We start from the raw sequence: 19,196 nt of genomic DNA on the forward strand, positions 1-19,196 counted from the left end.
TGGAAATTCAGAAAAGAGTGAACATTTCAGTCTTAATGCCAAGGATGTGGCCTTTGTGCACCAGTGCCAAACTGAATCTCAGACAGAGTTTCGGGTGGAGTAGCAAAGAACAGCTTTATTGCTTTTCAAGGCAAAGAGGGACACAGCAGTTCATGCCCTCAGACACTGGGTGTCCCAGCTTGGGAGGATTTGGTGAGGCGTTTTATAGCAATGTGCAAGAGCAGGCTTCCTGCTAAGGATCAGGGTGTGTGCTGTAATCTGGCCTCATATGATCCTGGGGAGCTCCTCTGATTCTTGAGGTCATCAAACCATGACTTAAACTCTGGGATGAGGAATGGTTCCTCAAGTACTAACCGCCCCCCCCCCCCATTTGTTGTGGGTTTGATGTCTGTTAAGATCCCCTCCATGGATCACAGCCTTGCCTTGATGAAAGGAACTGCATAACTCAATGAAGTTATGAGCCATTCTGTGCAGGGCCACGCAAAATGGGCAGGTCATAGTGGACAGTTCTGACGAAACATGGTCCACTGAAGGAGGAAATGGCAAACCACTCCAATATTCTTACCTCGAGAATCCCATGAACAGTATAGAAAGACAGAAAGATATGGTACTGGAAGAAGAGCCTCCCAGGTCAGAAGGCCCAATATGCTACTGGGGAAGAGCAGAAGGCAGCTGCAAATAGCTCCAGTAAGCCAGCTGGCAGGTTAGCTCAGTTGGTTAGAGCATGGTGCGAATAACAGATAGCTCCAGAAAGAATGAAGTGTCTGGGCCAAAGCAGAAATGATGCTCAGTTGTGGATATGTCTGGTGGTGAAATTAAGTCCAATTCTGTAAAGAACATTACTTCATAGGAACCTAGAATGTTAGGTCCACAAATCAAGGTAACATGCACATGATCAAGCAGGAGATGGCAAGACTGAACGTCAGCATCTTAGAAATCAGTGAACTAAAATGGATCGGAGTAGGTGAACTTAATTCAGGTAGCCATTGTATCTACTACTGTGAACGAGATAAGAAACGGACCAGCCTTCATAAGAGACGGACCCGCCTTTATAAGAGACGGACCCACCTTTATAAGAGACGGACCCGCCTTCACAGTTAGCAAGAGTCCTAACTGCAGTGCTTGGGTGGGGCCTCACAAATGGCAGAATGATCGCAATCTGTCTGTTCCATCCAGTCAGCAGAAACAAGACCTGGAGCTGACTGTGGCTCAGATCATGAGCTCCTTATTGCAGAATTCAGCCTTAAATTGAAGAAAGTAGGGAAAACCACTAGGTCATTCAGGTATGACCTAAATCAAATCCCTTATGATTATACAGTGGAGCTGACAAATAGATTCAAGGGATTAGACCGGATAGATAGAGTGCCTGAAGAACTACGGACCCCTGTTTGTAACATTGTACGGGAATCAGTGACCAAAACCATCTCAAAGAGAAAGAAATTCAATAAAGCAAAGTGGTTGTCTCAGGAGGTTTTACAAATAGCCAAGGAAAGAATATACATGCAAGTCAAGGGAGAAATAGAAAAATATACCCCAATGAATGCAGGGTTCCAGAGAATAGCAACGAGAAGTAAGGAGGCCTTTTTAAAATGAACAATGCAAAGAGGTAGAGGAAAAGAATAGAATGGGAAAGACAAGAGGAATCTTCAAGAGAACTGGAGACATGAAGGGAACATTTCATGCAAGAATAGACAGGATAAAGGACAGAAATGGTGAGGATCTAACAGAGGCAGGAGAAATTAAGAAGAGGTGGCAAGTACATACAGAAGAACTATACAAAAACTTTTTAACGGTGTGGTCACACACCTAGAGCCAGAAATCCTGGAATGTGAAATCAAGTGGGCATTAGGAAGTATTACTACAAATAAAGCTAGTGGATGTGATGGTATTCCAGCTGAGCTATTTCAAATCATAAAAGATGATGCTGTGAAAGTGCTACACTCAATATACCAGCAAATTTGGAAAACTCAGCAATGGCCACAGGACTGGAAAAGGTCAGTTTTCATTCCTATCTCAAAGAAAATCAATGCCAAAGATTGTTCAAACTAAAGTACAATTGTGCTCATTTCTTATGCTAGCAAGGTAATGCTCAACATCCTTCAAGTTAGCTTCAGTACTTGAACTAACAACTCCCAGATGTACAAGCTAGGTTTCAAAGAGGCAAAGGAAACAGAGATCAAATTGCCAACGTTCTTTGGATCATGGACAAAGCAAGGGAGTTCCAAAAAAATCTGTTTCTGTTTCATAGACTATGGTAAAGCCTTTGACTGTGTAGATCACAACAAACTGTGGAAAATTCTTAAAGTGATGAGTATCAGACCACCTTACCTGCCTCCTGAGAAACCTGCGTGCAGGTCAGGAAGAAACAGAACCAGATAATTGACTGGTTCAAAATTGGGAAAGGCATATGACAAGGCTGCATATTGTTCCCCTGCTTATTTAACTTATATACATAGTAGATCATTTGAAATGCAGGAATGGGTGAATCACAAGCTGAAATCAAGATTGTCAGGAGAAATTTCAACAACCTTACATATGCAGATCCTACCCCCTAATACAGAAGGCAAAGAGGAACTAAAGAGCTTCTTAATGAGAGTGAAAGAGGAACGTGAAAAAGCTAGTTTGAAACTCAACATTCAAAAATCTAAGATCATGGCATTGGGTCCCATCACTTCATGGCAAATAGAAGGGAAAAAATTGGAAGCAAGGACAGATTTTATTTTCTTGGGGTCCAAAATCAGTGTGGACAGTGCCTGCACAATAAATTAAAAAAAAAAAAAAATGCTTGCTCCTTGGAAGGAAGGTTATGCCAAGCCTAGATAGTGTATTAAAAAGCGGAAACATCATTCTGCTGAAAAAGGCCCATATAGTCAAAGCTGGGATTTTTCCAGCAGTAGTGTACAGACCAGAGATTTGGACCATAAAGAAAGCTGAGTGTTGAAGAATTGATGCTGATGTACTGTGGTGCTGGAAAGTATGTTGAGAGTCCCATGGACTGCAAGGTTGTCAAGCCAGTCAATCCTAAAGGAATCCAACCCTGCCTTCATTGAAAGGACTGATGCTAAAGTTGAAGCTCCAATACTTTGGTCGCCTGATGTGAAGAGCCAACTCACTGGAAAAGACCTTGATGCTGGGGAAGATTGAAGGGCAGGAGGAGAAATGGTGACAGAGGATGAGATGGTCAGGTGGCATCAGCAACTCAATTGACATGAATTTGAACAGACTCTGGGAGATACAAGAGGACAGAGAAACCTGGAGTTCTGCAGTTCATGGGGTCACAAAATATTGTACAGGTCTTAGCAGCTGAACAACAACAACAATACAGCCCGGAGGTCTTGCCGTCTGCATCCCTTAGGGAGAACGGGGAGCCTGCCTCAAGGCTGCACTATTGTTTTTTGGATGCTCTTCCTTTGTCTTTGCACCGTCTTCCTTCCTTGATCAGCAACTGTTCGAACTTGCCCTTTGTAACTCAGGGAAGGTCATGAAGGCTGCAGCCTGTTTCCTCAGAAACAAGAAATGTAGGACAGAGAGTGAATTCCATATCTAGGAGCCCCACAATGTCTTGCTTGATTTCAGTCTGAAATGCTGGAACACATGGACAAGTCAGAGTTTGCAGGAAAATTCAAGAAGGAAAGTATCTGGACATCCCACTGGGCCGTGAAGGAAGAAGTAGTTGGAGGACTGTGGTAACTGCCTCTTCTGAGGACGCTGGGGTCTCTCTGGGCTTGTGCCTGGTGGGCAATGGGTCAGTGCTGGCTGACAGGACCAGCAATTACGGTGACAAGACTTACTCAGATTGTGAGGAGAAGAAAGACAACTGTTGTTCATGGGACACTTCTGGTCTGTGGTCCCAGGATCTGATTGCCAAGTTCCTTCAGAGAGTAATGGCCTATCTTCATTTCTACCTTCCAATCTTAAATGAGTTGCTTTCTTGGCCAACTCGATTCTGAAACCACACAGGAAAGGTATTCTGATGTGGACCAAAAAAAAAAAAAAAAACTTTGCCTGCCATTTTAGCAAATAAAAATGTTGCCTGCCATCAAGACATGAGCCACTGTAACTGCCACCTGCCCCTGACACTGCCCTGAGGGGGATTCAGGATGGAGAAAAATAGGATACTGGTTCTAGATAATTAAGATGCTTATCAAAGGAATCATTTCAATGTCTCAGACTCTTGCATTTTCCCATACATAGAAAATATTAAGATCTTTAACTTGAGATGTCTGGTTTTTGGGATTAGCTTTAGTTTTTTGGTGTTTGACTCGTTCTTTTTTTCAGCTGCTGCTGCTAAGTCGCTTCAGTCGTGTCTGACTCTGTGCGACCCCATAGATGGCAGCCCACTAGGCTCCTCTGTCCCTGGGATTCTCCAGGCAAGAACACTGGAGTGGGTTGCCATTTCCTTCTCCAATGCATGAAAGTGAAAAGTGAAAGTGAAGTCGCTCAGTCGTGCCCGACTCTTAGCAACCCCATGGACTGCAGCCTACCAGGCTCCTCCATCCATGGGATTTTCCAGGCGGGAGTACTGGAGTGGGTTGCCATTTTTTTTTCAGCAAAAACTCCTATAATGTTAGCCATGTTGATAAAACACATTCAAGCACATAGCTCATCACCTTATTTTAGAAATGATTTTGATTTTATTATTTGCAAGTTATAATGATTTTAGAATCATTTATACATGATTTTATAATAGACACCACCAACAGCACCAAAAGTCACTCTGTGTCCGACTCTTTGTGACCCATGGACTGTAGCCCACCAGGCCCCATTCTCCAGGCAAGAATACTGGAGTGGGTTGCCATTTCCTTCTCCAGGGAATCTTCCGGACCCAGGGATCGAACCCAGGTCTCCCGCATTGCAGGCAGATGCTTTAACCTCTGAGCCACCAGGGAAGCCCCTTATAATAGACATAGGCTCCTTAACTTGCAAATGAGTTTCAGAATATTCTGTCAGTGACTGGCACAAGAATGTCTAGTGGGGACTGTGATTAGAACACGGGTTTCTTGACCCTCAGTACCTGGAGGACTCTGTCTGTACACAGCTGGAAAGCATGCCCTGGAGCCATTCAACTGCTCTTTCTCTTATGCTGATGAGAGAGGATAAAGGCCTGAATAACATCCAAAGACAGTTCATATTTCCATTCAAAGACAGTGACTCCAGTGGAACCAGCCAATTGATCACTGGCAAACACAGAAACAGCTCAAGGCTAAATTACTCCTAGAGTTTTCTATCTCCCTGTGGATTATTAGCCTTTGGCTGAATTCAGGTATATCTTTATAAAATAAAAGACTAGTATCACCTTCTCAGCAAAAAAGACTGAGGCAAATTATTGTGCTCACATTTACCCATTGTGCCCGCCCCCCCCCCCGCCCCCCAAGAAGACAAATCAATCCGCATTTTCTTTGTGACAAACTTGTAGAAATAATGGTGTATAAGCAAAAGAAATGCGAGGGAATTATTTATGTAATGGAGATTTTTTTCTCATAAATTGTCAAATTATAAATAGCTGCCGACCTGTTGGATTTTCCTAAGGCTGTGCTCTTTGCTTTTATCAACTTTATATATGATTTATGCAGGCAGATGCATCAGATTGAGAAACGATAAAGAAAATGTGACTTGCCTGAAAACTGAATCCAGAGATGAGCTTGTGAGTTTTAAAGCACTGTATCAGAATATAAAATTTCATTGTAATCATTATATAAATTTATCTATTTTTCATCCAAAAATTGCCATGTAAAATACTGTATATTTAATCACCAAAACTTTGTGATATTGATATTACATTGTTCGTTTTGCATAGAAAATACTTAAGCCTCAAGGATAAGCAGCAACTATTTTACATTGCTGTCCAAGCTAGTGGTGAAGATGGATGTGTCTACCAAGAAATGCAGAAAGCTACAAATAAGAAGAGTTTATCAGGGATCTTAAGAACTGCAATTCAGGAGGCACTGCTTCAACCAACAATTCAAATCGTTCCAAGGGAAATAGAAAATGGCAGGGGTTATAAGACAAGACACAGTGCTATTCCAGAGAAACTGTGTAGGTTATTTTTACATAACTATGCTTGGTACCAGTGAAACAGGAGGGAAGGGGGCGGGGCACAACTTTGAAAGAAAGACATAGCCTGAAGGCACAACACAACTGATTAGAATCGAATGAGTCCAAGATGGCAGAGAAGTCAACTTGACTAGACCTTGATCCTCAGTATAAGCTCCTTGTAATACATCAGCACATCGGCAAGCTAAATGGCACAACCAGAGGTGCCACGACAGTAGACCTTGATCCTCAGTACAAGCTCCCTGTAATACACCAGCACATCGACAAGCTAAATGACACAACCAGAGGTGCCACGACAGTCCCCAAGCTGCGAAAGGCCAAAAAGTGGGAGGTAGCCCAACACCTGGAAATCTCTGCCCCGTCCCAAAATTGCTGGAATAATCCTCCTACTCATTAGCCAGGGGAATTACTCAGCCCATAGAAGATAACCACATTATATTTCCAGGCCACACTCACCCTTGGTGATGGCCCACACTCTGCGGAGTGTTTCTCGCTGAATAAAATCTACTTCTTGCCAACCACTTAGTCTCTCAGTGAATTCTTTCTGCAATGAGACACAAAAAAAAAAACATGAACCTCAGTCAGTCAATTCAGTTGATCAGTAGTGTCCAACTCTTTGAGACCCCAAGGGTGGCAGCACACCAGGCTTCTCTGTCCATCAGCAACTCCTGGGGCTTATTCAAACTCATGTCCATCCAGTTGGTGATCCATCCAACCATCTCATCCCTTGTCGTTCCCTTTTCCTCTTGCCTTCAATCTTTCCCCGCATCAGGGTCTTTTCAAATGAGTCAGTTCTTCGCATCAGGTGGACAAAGTATTGGAGTTTCAGCTTCAGCATCAGTCCTTCAAATGAATATTCAGGACTGATCTCCTTTAGGATGGACTGGTTGGATCTCCTTTCAGTCCAAGGGACTCTCAAGAGTCTTCTCCAACACCACAGTTCAAAAGCATCAATTCTTCAGTGCTCAGCTTTTTTATAGGCCAATTCTCACATCCATACATGACTACTGGAAAAACCATAGTTTTGACTATATGGACCTTTGTCACCAATGTGATGTCTCTGCTTTTTAATATGCTGTCTAGGTTGGTCATAGCTTTTCTTCCAAGGAGAAGTGTCTCAATTTCATGGCTGCAGTCACCATCTGCAGTGATTTTGGAGCCCCAAAAAATAAAGTCTCTCACTGTTTCCATTGTTTCCCCACCTATTTGCCATGAAGTGTTGGGACCGGATGCCATGATCTTAGTTTTCTGACTGTTGAGCTTTCAGCCAGCATTTTCACTCTCCTCTTTCACTTTCATCAAGAGGCTCTTTAGTTCATCATTGCTTTCTGCCATATGGTGGTATCATTTGCATATCTCAGGTTATTGATATTTCTCCTGGTAATCTTGATTCCAGCTTGTGCTTCATCCAGCCCAGTATTTCACATGATGTACTCTGCATGTAAATTAAATAAGCAGGGTGAAAATATACAGCCTTGACGTACTCCTTTCCTGAATTGGAAGCAGTCTGTTTCCCCATGTCCAGTTCTAAGTGTTGCTTCTTAACCTGCATACAGATTTTTCAGGAGACAGGTCAGGTGGTCTGGTATTCCCATCTCTAGAAGTATTTTCCAGTTTGTTGTGATCCACACAGTCAAAGGTGTTGACATAGTCAATAAAGCACAGTCGATGTTTTTCTGGAACTCTCGAGTTTTTGATGATCAAGTGGATGTTGGCAATCTGATCTCTGGTTCCTCTGCCTTTTCTAAACCCAGCTTGAATATCTGGAAGTTCAGGGTTCACGTACTGTTGTAACCTTGCTTGGAGAATTTTGAGAATTACTTTGCTAGTGTGTGAGATGAGTGCAATTGTGTAGTACTTTGAACATTCCTTAGTATTGACTTTCTTTGGGACTGGAATGAAAACTGACTTTTTCTAGTCCCGTGACCACTGCTGAATTTTCCAAGTTTGCTGGCATACTGAGTGTAGCACTTTCACAGCATCACCTTTTAGGATTTGAAATAGCTCAGCTAGAATTCCATCACGTCCACTAGCTTTGTTTGTAGTGATGGTTCCTAAGGCCCACATGACTTCACATTCCAGGATGTCTGGCTCTAGGTGAGTGGTCACACCATTGTGATTATCTGGGTCATGAAGATCTTTTTTGTACAGTTCTTCTGTGTATTCTTGTCACCTCTTCTTAATATCTTCTGCCTCTCTTAGGTCCATACCATTTCTGTCCTTAATCGAGCCCATCTTTGCATGAAACATTCCCTTGGTATCTCTAATTTTCTTGAAGAGATCTCTAGGCTTTAACATTCTGTTGTTTTCCTCTATTTCTTTGCACTGATCGCTGAGGAAGGCTTTCTTATCTCTCCTTGCTATTCTTTGGAACTCTGCCTCCAAATGGGTGTACCTTTCCTTTTCTCCTTTGCTTTTCACCTCTCTTCTTTCCACAGCTATTTGTAAGGCCTCCTCAGACAGCCATTTTGCTTTTCGCATTTCTTTTTCTTTTGGATGGTCTTGATCCCTGTCTCCTGTACAGTGTCATGAACCTCCATCCATAGTTCATCAGGCATTTTGTCTATCAGATCTAGTCCCTTAAATCTATTTCTCACTTCCACTGTATAAACGTTAGGGACTTGATTTAGGTCATACCTAAATGGTCTAGTGGTTTTCCCTACTTTCTTCAATTTCAATTTGAATTTTGCAATTAGGTGTTCATGATCTGAGCCACAGTCAGCTCCTGGTCTTTTTTTACTGGCTGTATAGAGCTTCTCCATCTTTGGGTGCAAAGAATATAATCAATCTGATTTTGGTACTGACCATCTGGTGATGTCCATGTACAAAGTCTTCTTTCCTGTTGTTGGAAGAGGGTGTTTGCTACGACCAGTGTGTTCTCTTGGTAAAACTCTAGCCTTTGTGCTGCTTCATTTTGTACTCCAAGGCCAAACTTGCCTGTTACTCCAGGTATCTCTTGACCTCCTACTTTTACATCCCAGTCCCCTGCAATGAAAAGGGCAACTTAGGCAGGTGTTAGTTCTAGAAGGTCTTGTAGGACTTCATAGAACTGTTCAACTTCAGCTTTTTCAGCATTACTGGTCAGGGCATAGACTTGGATTACCATGATATTGAATGGTTTGCCTTGGAAATGAACAGACATTTTTCTTTCGTTTTAGAGACTGCATCCAAGTACTGCATTTCGGACTCTTTTGTTGACTATGATGGCTACTTCATTTCTTCTAAGGGATTCTTGCCCACAGTAGTAGATATAATGATCATCTGAATTAAATTCACTCATTCTAGTCCATTTTAATTCCCTGGTTCCTCAAATGTGGATGTTCACTCTTGCCATCTTCTGTTTGACCACTTCCAATTTACCTTGATTCGTGGACCTGACATTCCAGGTTCCTATGCAATATTGTTCTTTATAGCATCAAATTTTACTTCCATCACCAGTCACATCCACAACTGGGTGTTGTTTTTGCTTTGGATCCATTCCTTCATTCTTTCTGCAGTTATTTCTCCATTGTTCTCCTGAGCCTCAGTAAGTCCAGGCATTGGGTGAGTGATTCTAGTTAAAAGACCATGCATTCAAGTCCCAAGCATGGCTTTGGCTGGTTTCTAGTCCTAGCCTCTTGGGTTCAAGTTCCAAACTGGGTTTTGGCTGGGTTCATGTCCTGGTGCATGGGTTCAAACCCAAATCTGAGGTAAACAGTTTCACCAGAAGCATTCAGTCTTGCCAGCAGTAGATTGATTGTTAAGCTGTGATCTCTAAGGAGTAAAGAAAACACGTTCCGGGTGGCTTTGGATGGTTTTTGGATGTCAAAAGTTTACCTTGCTCTTGGAGATGAACATGTATAAGTTTATAGTTCAATTTTCTTCCCTTTGATGACTCCTTCTTTGGAAAGCATTGATGATAAATTATCTTATGTGCTAGTACTCATTTGCTAATATCATTAAACAAAGTCCTTCAGAACCGGGAAGTCTGTTTGTATGTCAAGTCCCACAGAAGAGGAAAAGGGACTAAGAGTCATGATCTTCAGATAATAATCATGTTCAAGCAACAAGGAGATTTTCAGGAAGAAAGACTAGGCATCGTCCACACCTGAAATAATGACATACTTAGTCCATTTTTTTATATGTGGTATAAATTGTGGGACATGTCTAGTTGAGTAATTCAAGGCTTTGCACACTCATAATTTTAATATCCTGAGTAGCTGAGCAACAGCAAGAATTACAGAGCATCATTAATTTAAGAAGGACAAAGAGAGAACATATGAGGTATCTGAATTACATCTAAGACCCTTTAACATCTGATGAAATTTACTTTTATTGACTATTTCATCCTAACCAAGAATCAGAACCATCCATATCCACACAGCTTACTGCCTATATTAACATGACTTTAAAAGTTGCAGATAACTGTATTTCATTACAGGCAGTTCCCGAAAGATCCATCAACTCTTCAGGTGAAAGGATCAAATGATAGTGTGTACTCTAAGACTTTCTTAAACTCTTGCTTCAAAATACTTGCCTTGATGCTGTGTACAAATCCAAAAATATACGTCATTACAACCCTCATATTTAAAGACCTTAAACTTGATTTTAAACTTTCAATAAATAACCCAAATTTGCTCTTCACTCTGTCCATCACTACTACTGGGGAAGAATACCTGTTCCTGAGGTAAGCAATAAACTCGACTTTGTTCTGTTGGCTAGTCATTTTTCTCTTTGGGGAACTCTGCCTCTGGCTCAACTCAGCCAATATTAGGAAATTCACAGCTCATTGAATGCTCCATTCTCAATCACACCATTTTCCCCACATATCTGTTTTTACCCACCTGCCTGAAATGCCTGATTCCACACCCTCTTTCTTTATCCGACAAGCTTCAAGTTAAAATTTAAGATCAATTTGATTGTTATGTGAAGTCTCCTTCAACAATTACAGTTGGAGATAATTATTTCTCACTTGGTTGCTACCAAAGATATTCTCCCATAACTCAGTTATTGTAACTCCATTCTATATTACAAATATATGCATGTTTTCAGGCATATATTTGGTATACGCATGGTAGCATACATATATTTGGTATATACATTGGTAGTATGTAAGCTCCCTGAAAGCAAATAACATTAACATTTCTTTTACCTCAGTCTCCTAAACAACAGATTTATTGACTGACATGTTATAGCTATGCATTTGTTATTTTTTGAGGAAATGAATATATAGTCAGCATGTGTCTTTTTAATATTAAGTACTCAAAAATTAAGTTATATTTTTAAGATATTGAACAACTGGAGTCAGTGATTCAGCAAGGTAGTGATGAAAGAAAATGGGGCAAATGGCTCCCTACTGGGTTTTTTCCTATAAATACACCTATGAGACAGTTTAATTTATAATCAGGCACAGTCAGAGATTAACAACAAGAGGTAAGAATGAAACAGAACAAGGATAACATACGCTGTAATAAACGCTATGTGAATGTGGTCTCTTTTTCTCAAAATATCCTATTGTGCTGTTTTCCCCACCTTCTTCTGATGCTGATGTGCTGACTTGGAGAGATGGAGTGAAATGAATGATGGAGGCATTTTGATCACTATATTAGGCTATTACTGACCTTCTGATGATTTGTCAGAAGGGGGTTCACTTGCTTTGGGTGATCCTGGATGACTGAACCATGACAAAGTTGATGGCTGGATGTCAGGAGTGGATGACGTCAATGGTTGGAGAACTCAGGTGAGACAGAGCAGAATGGCAGGAGGTTTCATCACACTAATCAGAACAGCATGCAGTTTAAAATGTATTATTTCTGGAACTTTCCATTTAGTATTTCTGGACCTTGGATGAACTCAGGTAATAGAAACCAGAGAAAGTGAAACCATGGATAAAAAGGGACGAGTCTGTGGTCCAAGCCTCAGGGTCTTTGGCAGTCTCTTTCCCTCTCAGTCTGCAGAATGACACTGCTTATTTTCCAATACATTGCTAGCTCACTGTTATTTTTTTAAGTCAGGTATTTCAGAGCTGATTTTCAGATCCAGAGAGTAGATACTGTGCAAAATGGGAATGGATTTTACAGAAAGCTCAGGTTGAACATTATTCACTAAAGAAGGTGTATTTGTCTACCTTCCCTATTCATTATACATTTTGCCTCTTATTTCTCCTCCATTCAGTAAGGAAAATTTGTATATAAGTTAAATATAGAATCTTTTTGGGTCAGAAAGAAAAAGATAGCCAAAGGACCTGTATTTTAGAACTGCATATACTATATTGTAAATACAATTCTGAATAATGTACTGTTGCTAACCTAGGATATGCAGATGACACCACTTTTATGGCAGAAAGTGAAGAGGAACTAAAAAGCCTCTTGATGAAAGTGAAAGTGGAGAGTGAAAAAGTTGGCTTAAAGTTCAACATTAACAAAACAAAGATCATGGCATCTGGTCCCATCACTTCATGGGAAATAGATGGGGAAACAGTGGAAACAGTGGCAGACTTTATTTTTTGGGCTCCAAAATCACTACAGATGGTGACTGCAGCCATGAAATTAAAGGACGCTTACTACTTGGAAGAAAAGTTATGAACAACCTAGATAGCATATTGAAAAGCAGACACATTACTTTGCCAACAAAGGTCCATCTAGTCAAGGCTATGATTTTTCTAGTGGTCATGTATGGATGTGAGAGTTGGACTGTGAAGAAAGCTGAGCGCTGTAGAATTGATGCTTTTGAACTGTGGTGTTGGAGAAGACTCTTGAGAGTCCCTTGGACGGCAAGGAGATCCAACCAGTCCATTCTGAAGATCAGTCCTGTGTGTTCTTTGGAAGGAATGATGCTAAAGCTGAAACTCCAGTACTTGGGCCACCTCATGCGAAGAGTTGACTCATTGGAAAAGACTCTGATGCTGGGAGGGGTTGGGGGCAGGAGGAGAAGGGGAAGACAGAGGATGAGATGGCTGGATGGCATCACTGACTCGATGGACGTGAGTTTGAGTGAACTCCGGGAGTTGGTGATGGACAGGGAGGCCTGGAGTACTGCGATTCATGGGGTTGCAAAGAGTCGGACACGACTGAGTGACTGAACTGAACCTAAGATTTAAAATGGAGATAGAATTAACACCCAATTCAAAGCATTATATAGAAAGTGTAATGTGATAATGTAAACAAAAGTGTTCTATGAATGATTAAGTGAAGGTGAGAGTCACTCCGTCGTGTCCAGCTCTCCAGGCAAGAACACTGGAGTGGGGAGGCTTTCCCTTCTCCAGGGGATCTTCCCAACCCAGGGACTGAACCCAGGTCTCCTGCATTTCAGGTGGATACCAGCTGAGCCACAAGGGACACCTGAGTTCTAAGCAAGTTCAAACAGCTGGTAGTCAGGACGGGAGGGGATGTGGAGACAAGGAGCGGTAATCAAGGAACAGCAGCATAGGCCTGGGGCAGGGCCCTGGCTTCCCCTCAAGGGATACACATACAGTATCTTTGAGGCGTAGTGAAGATATCAAAACCCCCACCAAGTGGGAGAAGTGAACTGTTTGCTGCCCACAAGCATGTAGAGCCCAGACTCCTTAGAACCAGGAGGTTGATGATTCTAAGTCCTACTTACCTCACCACCAAATCATCAGGAGAATGTCCACGAGCTGATCACACCCTGCTCCCTGAACACTGTAAGGCATCCCACCGCCCTCTCCAGGGTGCGACATAAAGTTTGGAGGGCACTAGCCCTCTGTGTCCCCCTTTGCCTGGCAAAATAATAAAACTTTTCTTCTTTATCAAAATTCTGTCCCAGGAATTAATTCAGTCTCGGGGTCTAAAGGTCCAATTTGGCTTCAGTTGGGTATGAGGGGAACAGTGAAATGATATGATGGATAAACAGTAGAGGTTTCCTATCTCTGAGAGTGTGGCATTTGGGGTGAGGACAGAAAGAGTGCTGATCCGGGTAGGCCTCTGGAACTCCTGGGGCTTTCAGTGGCTCTTTCAGCCGTGTGCTTTCCTCTTCACAGGATATCCCTTGTGTCATGTTCGTGCACCTTTCAGGAACCAGCTGGAAATACCAGATGGGTTTCAAGAATGTGGAAACTCCAAGAAGTTTTGCCCCAATGCTGCTATCTCCCACGCACTGGAAAACTCCTGAAGGATACTTGTCTCCCTTGTCCTTCATGTTCCTGGAGTTTCTTCCTGAGCAAAGCATGAGGATTAATAAGAGCCCTGGGTCTCCCTGGCTCTGAGCCATGACACTGGCATTTACTAGTTTCATGACGTTAGGAGAAGTGATCACAGTTGAGATATGGAACAACTCGGGAATAAATTTGTTTTCCTGGTTTGTTGGAAAGAACACAATAATGGTGTATGAGAACTTTTAATCCATAAACTGATATATAACTTTCAAAAAAATTAACACTTTTCATTACTAATGTGTCAATAAATTCTTGGCATCCTTGATATAGACTGATGTTTATTTACAGAAGCTACAAATGCAAACGTGCATAAATGTACTCTATCATGCGCACAGAGACACATCTGCTGCTCGACAGGCTGCAGGAAAGCGCACACTCGCTCTGGTTCTTTCTCTACACACACACTCACAATACTTCCGACACTAGGTCTGCACACTAATCCAGAAATTGTAGACTTCAGGGACTTTTATGGAGGCATGACTGACCATGAAGTCAATTTCCAGGCCCTGTCTTCTCTCTGGGGAACGGGGCCTAGGGCTGAAAATCAAAGCTTCTCATCACGGCTTGGCCTCTCTAGTGACCAGATCCCATCCTGGAGCCCAACTAGTGCCACCTCATTAGAGCCACAGGCACTCCTAGTACCCAGGGGACTGACTTCAAGGGGTGTAGATGCTCTGTCAGAAATCAGGGCCAAAGACCAAATATTAGAACAAACAACGTTCCCTGTGCTCTTAACACTTAGGGAGTTCCTCAGCTCTAGGAGCTTTGTTCCAGGAACTGGGGTCAGATTTTACACACCACACACACAGATATGCATATATAATAAAGAGAAAGAAAAAGGATATGTATTCTTTTATTTCACACCGGCACAGGCAACACAGGAGCCTCAGCTTTAGGACAAGGACACACACTCGCAGCTGGTCGAGCAGCAGGTCGGATGAGCAGGTATGGAGTCAGTTTGATCTAGTGGCACAGACACTTGCTATCTAGCTTTCAAGGAAAGAAGTGTACGAGCATTATCTTCTGAGAACCTTGGTTTTCTACCTATTCAGCCTGTCCTGGACTCACTAGGTCACCAAAATATCTATCAGACATTACTCTGTCTGCCCTAATCATTTCAGTTTATTTTTGAGGGCATTGTTCTTTTGAGTTGATTAACTCTCCACTCCGATCCCACCCCTGCCCTTGGTCTTTTTCCTACTAATATGGCTCAATCTAAGGCCCAGAAACTATCTTCTTTTCTGGGAAATCCCTCTTGTATTTAGTGACCATTAATTCTTAAACAGTTAGATCTCTTAAGACATAGTAAACAGGTGGCAACATCTGGACTACAGCAAAAATAGACGTCACACATCTAGGTATACCCAAAGCCAAGTTATCACTGATGGCTTTTTTTTTTTTTTTGTATTTAGCTTGCAAAGAAAGTACTAGACTCAAAAATGATATTTGCAGGTGATTTTGACAACTTCATGCAGAAATGATTTATAACTTGGCTGATAAAAGAGTTTTTCTCATAGTTATAATCATGTTTCAAGATCAGCATTTACTCTAATGTATAATATTTGTATATAATGTGTGTTCTTTTTGTAAATATTAGTTGTTAAAAAATATTTGCAGTCAATTTGCAGTTTGAATTAGAAGTGTGTCCAATTCAGCAAGCCAGACCACTTATTTACTCAGTAGTTGCTCTGATGCCAAAGAATATACTAGTTTACGCAAGTTTTTCTTAACACTTTTATCAAAGTGTGCTCTGTTCAAAGGGCCCTATAGGCTGATGACTAAAGGAAAATCAATACATGTAAGACAATCAGTGAAAAAGTAAAATCCAGTAAAGTTCATTTGTGTGCTACCAGCAATATATACAAAAGAATTGCTAAGCGAAAAAAAAAACCCATGAGTATAAGAAAAAGATCTGGTACTCCAGACCTGGAACAAATGTGGGTGTATTTATTTAAATGAAAAGTAGGCCTTTCAGAGCCGCTTACCTGGGAATCTGACCGCGGTGCTTAAGTTAGTTTTCTCTGGCTCCTGCAACCAACGACAGCAAATTGGTTGGCTTCCGACAACAGAAATCTTTGCTTTCACGGTTCTGGACGCCAGAATCACGGTGTTGGCAGGGCCAAGCTCCCTCCGAAAGCTCTAAGAGGCAGTCCAGTCCTTGCCCCGCCGGGCCTCCTGCCGCAGGCATTCACTGCTTCCTGGCTGCATCACTTCCGTTTCGGCCTTTGTGGTCACTTCCGTTTTCCTTCCTGTTTCTCTCTCCGCCTCGCTCTTATAAGAATGCACATAAAAGCATTAAGGGCCCAGAGGAATGCGCTTGGCTGTTTCCTCAAGTTTCTTTCTTCTTTCCTCCCTTCCTCCCTCCCTCACCTTCTCTTTCTCGCTCTTTCTTTTATAGCCACTATGGACAACTTAAAAAAAATTAAAAGCCAAGCTACCTTATGATCCCACAACCCACTACTGGGCATCCCTTACAGCTTGCACCCAGGGCAGAGCATTTCTCCCACCCGAGTTTCAATGACTGATTCTGTTCAATGAAACATCAGTTCTAATGGTTTTTCACTAAAATGCCATGAAAAATTCTCTAATCTGTTTGAAAATGGAGCAAAACAAAATAAAAACTTTTTTAATTGCAGGATTTCTCAGATATTTAGCTGCAAAAAATGCACTATAAGTCTTTAATGATCAAGCCAGGTTTAAACAGAGCAAAGAACAGTTTTATTTAAGAAGATACATGAGTTTGGGAATAGCAGAGGAATTTCACTGGGGACAAGCAAGCATGGTGAACCATAGGCAAATTATGGGAACAAGTGATAACAGTTGTTCTTCTACAGAGGAAAGGAGGAAGTTGGAAAGAGATGGTCTCAACAAAAGGTCTTTGGAGGAGCGTGAGTTTGAAGTGGTGGTGGCTTCTCAGCGGCTGCACACGAGAGGGCAGCTTGCTGCTGCCAGTGGAGAGGACAGTCTTTCCTGCTGGACTTCTTCAAGCTGCCCTGAGCGTGTGTGCACGCTCCTCAACTCCAGTGCTGGGTTGTTTTCTTAAAACAATTTCTTAAACATTTTTACAAGAAGCTTTACAGACTTAAAGGGAAAAGAAAGAAATTCTTTTCTCCCAGTGCATCTGGAGAGCTAACGTTCAAAGGATAATACTTGGAAACATGCAGCTGTAGTGGTACACCATCTAATTTCTAAATAACAAAATGTGTGACAATAGCTGCCATTACTGTTAAACAATTTTCTGGAGGTTCTAGTCAAAGGCAAAAGGAAGAGAAAAGAAAAAGAATGTATAACAAGAAATAAACCAGTGCATCCTAAAGGAAATCACTTCTGAATATTCAGTGGAAGGACTGATGTTGAAGCTGAAACTCCAATACTTTGGCCACTTGATGCAAAGAACTGACTCACTGGTTAAAAGATCCTGATGCTGGGAAAGATTGAAGGTGGGAGGAGAAGGGGACAACAGAGGATGAGACGGTTGGACGGCGTCACTGACTCGATGGACATGAGTTTGAGTAAACCTCAGGAATTGGTGATGGACAGGGAAGCCTGGCATGTTGCAGTCCATGGGTTGCAGAGTTGGACACAGCTGAGCGACTGAATTGACTAACTGAAACCTATTGGAAAGAATGAAACAATAGGATTGATGTCGTTATATTCATTTTTTGAAAAGTATCTAGAGGAGTCACTGTAATAGATTAATCACAATAATTTAATGACAAGATTCAACAAAGCAACTAAACAAAAAAGCAAGAGAGTTCCTAAATATTTGTAAGGCCAGTTTGAATGTATAATATAGTGAAGTTTTCTTTAATAAAACAATAGGAATAGGTAAAGTGCATAAATAATCAATTCTCATGAGAAATGGCAAAGCTATAACACTTTCTAAGGACTATGTAAATTTAAATTAATAAACAAAGGTTTTCCTGGATGTTAAGATTGAGTTTTGAAAAGGCATTATTTATGTTTAAAAATACATCGTATATTGATTGAAACCTCATAAAAAATATCAATAGAAATCTATTTGAAATTGGACAAAATAATTTTAAGCTATTCAGAAACTTTTGGAAAACTGTTTTGAAAAAGGGAAATAAGACACGTTCATGATCAGATATATATAAAATATTAATACATCTATTATAAAAGTCCAACAATTCAATGAGTGATTTATTGGTATAACACGAAATATACAGATCTGTGAACTAACACAAGTAGTTCTGAACTGGCTCAGAGACTGTGTAATATGTAAGATATTAAGTTATATATGCTAGGTGAACATCAACACAGTGAAGGGATAGAGATATTCCAATAAAGGCTGGAATATTCCTTTTCCTGTAAATTTTGACCAGTAGATAGATGTTTGTGTATCTGTGTAGTTATATTTACATACTTATGTATGTAGGTTTTAACATCTACATTATCAAAGCGGGTCCCCCATCCAAGACCTAAGCAGGCCCAACTCTGCTTAGCTTGCCAGGTCAGATGAGATTGGTGCATTCAGGGTGGTTGTTATGCTTAGTGAAATAAGTCAGATAGAGAAAGATAAATACTCCGTGTTATCACTTATATGTGGAACATAAAAAATAGAAGCAAATATACATGGCAAAACAGATATAAGCTCACAGATACTGAGAAGAAACTTGTGGTTGTCAGTGGGGAGAAGAAAGCAGGGAGGGTAAGAGGCTGGCATGGGACTAAGAAATACACACTGCTGGTTAGTTGCTAAGCTGTGTCTGACTCTTTTGTGATCCCATGGATTGTAGCCACCAGGCTCCTCTGTCCATGGGGTTTCCCAGGCAAGAATATTGGAGTGGGTTGCCATTTCCTCCTTCAGGGGATCTTCCCAACCCAGGAATCAAGCCCAGGTCTCCTGGATTGCAGGCAGACACTTTACCCTCTGAGCAAACAAGGAAGACCTGTGAAATAAATAAGCTACATAGACAATAGTACAGCATGGAGAATACAGGCAATGCTTTACAGGCAATAGAACACA

At 41.4% G+C, this 19,196-nt stretch overlaps 1 long non-coding RNA gene across 1 annotated transcript in view; it reads right to left on the minus strand.

Annotated features, from left to right (window-relative positions):
* The window catches only part of LOC138430819 (uncharacterized), a 75,968-nt gene extending 59,553 nt beyond the window's left edge, over positions 1 to 16,415 (minus strand). The window contains exons 1-3 of the long non-coding RNA XR_011253390.1: positions 16,192 to 16,415; positions 13,636 to 14,346; positions 6,511 to 6,598 (exon numbers count right to left, since the gene is read on the minus strand). This is a non-coding gene — a long non-coding RNA (uncharacterized lncRNA). The remainder of the gene's footprint in view (positions 1 to 6,510; positions 6,599 to 13,635; positions 14,347 to 16,191) is intronic.
* Positions 16,416 to 19,196: the final 2,781 nt, after the last annotated feature.

The sequence above is a fragment of the Ovis canadensis genome, chromosome 26, assembly GCF_042477335.2.
Source record: "Ovis canadensis isolate MfBH-ARS-UI-01 breed Bighorn chromosome 26, ARS-UI_OviCan_v2, whole genome shotgun sequence".
NCBI lineage: Eukaryota > Metazoa > Chordata > Mammalia > Artiodactyla > Bovidae > Ovis > Ovis canadensis.